Consider the following 5,497-nt stretch of genomic DNA (forward strand, 5'->3'; position numbering starts at 1 on the left):
TCTTCTTCTTCTTCTTCTTCTTCTTCTTCTTCTTCTTCTTCTTCTTCTTCGATTGAACTCAGGACCTTGTACTTGCCATACTGAGCCATCTCGCTGGCCCTTTAAATTTCTTGGAGAATTCAGCAGTGAATTTGTCAAGACTTGGCTTTTCTTTGTCGGTAGGGTTTTAATTATATCTTCTATTTTCACTGATTGATATTGTTTTATTTAGGATTTTATATCTTCTTGATTCTGCTTTGGTAATTCATATGTATGTAGGGGTCTGTCATTTCTGCGCATTTTTCATCTTACTAGAATACAAGTTTTCAACACTGATACAAATGATCTTCTAAATTTTTGCAGCATTCATTGTAACATAACCCTTTTCATTCGATTTTGTGGATTTGACTGTTTCCTTTCCCTTTTTTGATAAGGTTGGATAAAGGTTTGTCAATTTTATTTCCTCTTTCAAAAAACCAACTGTTAGATTTATTGATACTTTTTTTTTTTTTTTTTTTGGTCTCCAATGTGTTAATTTCTGCTCTGATCTGTATAATTTCTTCCATTGTATGAGCCTTTGGCTTAGTCTGTTCTTGTTTTTCTACATTTGAGGTTCAACATTGTCATTTATTTCTGCTTGCTGTATTTTCCTGATGTGGGTATTCACTGCTATAAGTTTCCCTCTTAGGACTGCTTTCATTGTGTCCCACAAGTACTGGTATGTTGTATTGGCATTATCATTTAATTGTAAAAACTGTCTCATTTCTTCTTTAATTTTGTCTGTGATCAGTTGGTTGTTCAGGCATATGCTATTTAATTTCTATGTGCTTAGGAAAATCTTGTGGTTTCTTTGGCCACTGATTTCCAATTTTATTGCACTATGTTCTGATAATATTCATATGATAATTTCACTTCTTTGCTTTTACTTAAGCATTTTCTATGACCTAGTTGTGGTCTATTTTGGAGAATGTCCCATGTGCAGCTGAGAAGAATGTGTATTCTGATGTTGTAGGGTGGAACACTGTAGACATCTACTAAGTCCATTTATTCAAAAGTTGGCTTCAGTTCTAACATTTCATGTTGTCTTTTTGTCTAGTTTTTGTGACAGTGGGGTATTAACAGTAATACAGTTATATCAGTGCTTATTTGATTTTCCATGCCCATTGATATTTGTTTCATATACTTGTGCATACTGGTAATGTCTCATACATATGCATACACATGTATGAATACTATCTCTTCCTCTTGGATTATTTGCTTTACAAGGATGTAGCAACCTTCTTTATCTCTCATAATCAGTCTTGGCTTGTTATTTACTTTGACTGCAAAGGGAATAGCTACCTCTGATTTTTCTAGGCTCCTGTTACATGGAGTATTGTTTTCTGTCCTTTAACTTCCAGTCTATGAATTTTTTTTAATTAAATGTGTTTCTTGTATTCAGGATGTTGTTGGGTCTTGATTCTTGACCCATTCTGACAATATATGTCTTTGGTGAATTTGGACCACTAACGGTGATGGTCACAACTGGTATGTGTTGACTTCTCCTTGTTATGTTATTTTCCTGTAGTTGGCTCCCTCTTTTCTCCCTCCCTCCATTTACTTATCTGCCTTACCAGCTGGCTTCCTTCCCCTGGGCTTCGTGGAGATGTAGTTCTTGTTGTCTTGTTCTAGATTGTCCTTTAAAACATGTTGGAGGGCCGGTGTGATGCTCATAAATTTTCACAGGTGTTCTTGGTTATAAGGGATCTTATTTTTCCATCAATTTTCAAAGTTAGTTTGCAGAGTACACCAATCTGTTTTGAAGGTTGTTTTCTTTTAGGGCTTCAAGTATTTCAATTTAAGCTCTCCTTGACCTGAGGGTTTGTGTTGAGTCTGTGATTCTGATAGGCTTTCTTTGATGGGTAATTTGTTTCTGTTCCCTAACAGCTTTCAAGGTTCTATTCTTGTGTTGGATTTCTGGAATCTTGTCTATGATAAATATATGTCTGAATATAGATTTTTAAAAATCTTGTCTGATTGGAGTTCTATATGCCTCACTTACTTGTATGTAATTTTTTTTTTTTCACTGCCAGGGAAATTTTCTGCCATGATGTCTGTGAGAAGATTTGTTTATTTATGGTTACCCCTGCATTTATTTTCCTACAGCTAATCTTTCTATAGCTTCAATAAATTCGCCTTAAAGTAAAGCACTAGGCTAGACCTGGACCACTCGGCCCTTTCTCTTCTTGGCTCCTCCCAGTTCGAGGCTCTTGCGCCTCTTAACCGCCAGCATTCTCTTCGCTCTGCAGTTGGGCTCCACGCTCTCGAGCCTCAGCACAGTCTTCTTTGTCGTTTTAGCCTTCTTCCGGAAGATGGGTTTCGTGCGCCCACCCGAGCCGCTCTGCTTCCGGTCGTAGCGCCTCTTTCCTTGGGCGTGCGGGGAATCCTTGCCCTTCTTGGAGTGCGTCACTTTGTGAGGCTGATGCTTGCCACGCTTCTTACAGAAAGTCCTTCGGGTTTTAGGTACATCGACCATCTTGGTGGTAGAGCTGTCTATGTGATGGAAGCCAGAAGCCCAGCGCCCTAACTCGTCCCTCGCGCCGCTCGCGCCACGGTGAGAAGATTTTTAATATCATTTCTATTATCTCCTGCTGTTTCATTTACTCTAAAGAATTACGAATTAGTCTTCTTTGCATGATCGAACAGCTGCTGTGTTTGTCATCATTCCTCTGTTTCCACGCTTGCTCACTGCAAGCTGTCTTCTGCGTCTGAGATCCTGGGCTCACGTGGGCTCTGTGTGCTTCTGATGCTTTCAGTGGGATCTTTGTTCTCCTGGATATCTGCTTGAATGTGTTTTATGAATTTCCTTTCTTATCTACGCTGGGCATTCATGGTTTCCATCATTTTCTGAAGCTCTTCTTCTTCTTCTTCTTCCCCCCCGCAGTGGAATATTACCTGCTTATGTGAAAGGAATGAGGCTGACACAGCGGTGACACAGAAGACCCTCCAGATCGCGACGCTGAGCAAAGGCCACGAGACGCCAGGCCACACGCGAGGTGATCCCAGAGAACTTCACGGGCCGCGAGGTGGGTGGTGCGTCCAGGTGCAGGGCTCCCCTGGCAGCCACCACTGCCGCGGGGCTCGGAGGTGACGGCCACCCACTGGACGTACTCATGCCGTGGGGTCACACACTGGGAAGGGCTCTGCACCGCGTTGGCTGCACCTCGGCTCTTCCAGGGAACCAGCGAGCGCTCAGCCTCGGGCAGGCACTGCCCAAAGCCGGACGGCAAGTCCTGACCACAGAAGAGCTGGCCACCGCCGCGAAGACCTCCTCCTGCGACATGCCACGGAACGGGCGGCCCTCGGCGAGCAGCTGTGCTTTCTGGCATGTGTGCAGCAGGAGCTGCAGGAAGGACCCGTAGAGCTCCGGGTGGTGCCGGAAGCGGGTCTGGATCCTGTTCACAGGGCTGGCGGCATCGTTGAGCTCCACAGAAGCCGAGTCCAGCAGCACCTGGGTCTTGTCCTCTTGGGACGGCGCTTGCGGCTTCACGCACCGTCACGCACTCTTGGCTCGTCAGCGGCCACTGCACGCCTATCTTGCGGTGCTTAGGAAGGTGTATTGTGCATCCAAGGGGAGGAAGGCGGTGATCCCACAGTGAGGGCAGGGTGCAGGGGAAGAGCGGGGACGCGTCTGCAGACTGCAGGAGCTCCGGCTCTTGAACTCCCTCACGATCTCCAGGAAGCCGTTGCAGGTGGCAAGGTCGCCGCCCAAGCGGGCCTTCACCGGGTCCGGGTGGGTGAGGCGTCCTGCCCATGTACCCGCAGCTTCTCGCGACTGCCGGAGCCAGAGCGACCCAGCGGGGCCTGCGCCGCCAGCGTGCGTCGTGCTGGGAGTGAAGTCGCGGCGCCCCACCGCTCTTTGTTTTAATCTGCATCTTCTCTAGTGTCACTAAGCATGGTTTCTTTTTATTATCTATTTATTTTTAAATTTAACTTAATTTTGAAGAGTAAACACAAGTTAAGACAAATAGGAAACAAGCCAGAAACAAGGTAACATACAACAACGTATGCTACAAATTTTCAACACAGGAAGAGCTAACAATGGTGGTTCTAAAGGTGAGTGGATGCAGCCAGGGGACGTGCCCATAAACCAGATAAATCAAGCCCGCACGTGTAACTATTGTAGTCTCCCTAGTGTAAGAACCTGAAAGAATACATGAAACTGGAGAGGTATAATAGATACGGTAAAACAGAAAGAAACTAAACTTAAGGGTTAAGTAATGAAGATGAGAGAAAGGAGAAAAGATACAAAAAAAGGAAGGAGGGAAAAACATGCACGTCTATATACAGGATGGTTGAGACGATTATACTCATAATTTCCATCAGTTTTTTAAATTAATTTTATTGAGAAACAAATAGCAATGAGATAGTTTCAAAACAGGTTAGTAGGACAGTTACAATAATTAATACATTGCATATTGTTGTCTTTGTAGTAGTTATTTATAGTACCAGATGCAAAAATTTAAAAAAAAAAATCCCCAGTACTTTTGGGCTGGGGAGATGGCTCAGTAGAATAAGGGCTGGCCTGGCAAGCACAAAGGCCTGAGTTCAATCCTCGGTTCTGCAAAAATTAAAAAAAAAAAATCCCCAGATGCAGACATGCTGTCCTGTCCAAACACTCTTAGTACAAATCTTTCTTCTCACTGAATTAAGAGAAAGTAGCTGTATATCTATTCTATTTTGTATACACAGATACAAAATGGCCCTTCATGCATATCCCCCTTTTTTGTTTAATTTTGTCACAGAAGGGTCTTCCATTGCCCTTGAAATCTTGTAGGTGCGCAAATTCAGCAAAATAATCCAATATAGTCCAGTAGTCCATAATAGTAGTGGTTATCTGTAGGCAGTCCAGTGACTTCTTATCAGGGTCCCGGGGCTTGGGTTAGGACTGGCTCCATCAATTTCTTTGAAAATAGCAGTTAATGTTTAAAATTTTCACCTTGACGAACTCTGTATGCTGATATCCACAATGCATTGAGGACAGCACTGTGTAATACAAAACCCATGGTGGAATGCCTCTTGGTCTTCTAAATATGTACTGTTCCTAATGTCTTATTATTTTACTATGTTTAAAATAAGTTAAAACAAAAAAGATAAAGAAAAAATTAAGATTTCTTGAAAGCAAGTGCCAATATTCAATTAGTTCCCCAATCTTGTATAGCTATGTCTGTTAATCTGAGCAACAGATTTCAAGGTAAATATGGTTTGGTTTTTTTCTTTTTTCTGGAACCAGGGATTGAACTCAGGCCCTTGCGCTTGCCAGACAAGCGCTTATTCTACTGAGCCATTTCGCTGGCCCTGCAAATATGGTTTTCACTGTGGTCACTATATCAGCAATTATCTGAGAAACTATGTGATTCAATGTTTTTCTAGAGCCTCATTCGTTTGCTTGTTACCACTTCAGAGAGGCCATGTGGGTGCCTTTTGGGTTTTCCTGCCTTGTTGCTTCTTGGGTTTGTCATTGGCAAAGTGGATGTCT

General features: G+C 43.0%; 1 pseudogene; it reads right to left on the bottom strand.

Moving 5' to 3' along the window:
- Positions 1-2,173: 2,173 nt before the first annotated feature.
- LOC101559612 overlaps positions 2,174-5,497 on the bottom strand; it is a 26,308-nt pseudogene continuing 22,984 nt past the window's right edge.

This window comes from Octodon degus, unplaced genomic scaffold (genome assembly GCF_000260255.1).
Source record: "Octodon degus isolate 3935 unplaced genomic scaffold, OctDeg1.0 scaffold00010, whole genome shotgun sequence".
In the NCBI taxonomy this organism is placed as follows: Eukaryota; Metazoa; Chordata; class Mammalia; order Rodentia; family Octodontidae; genus Octodon; species Octodon degus.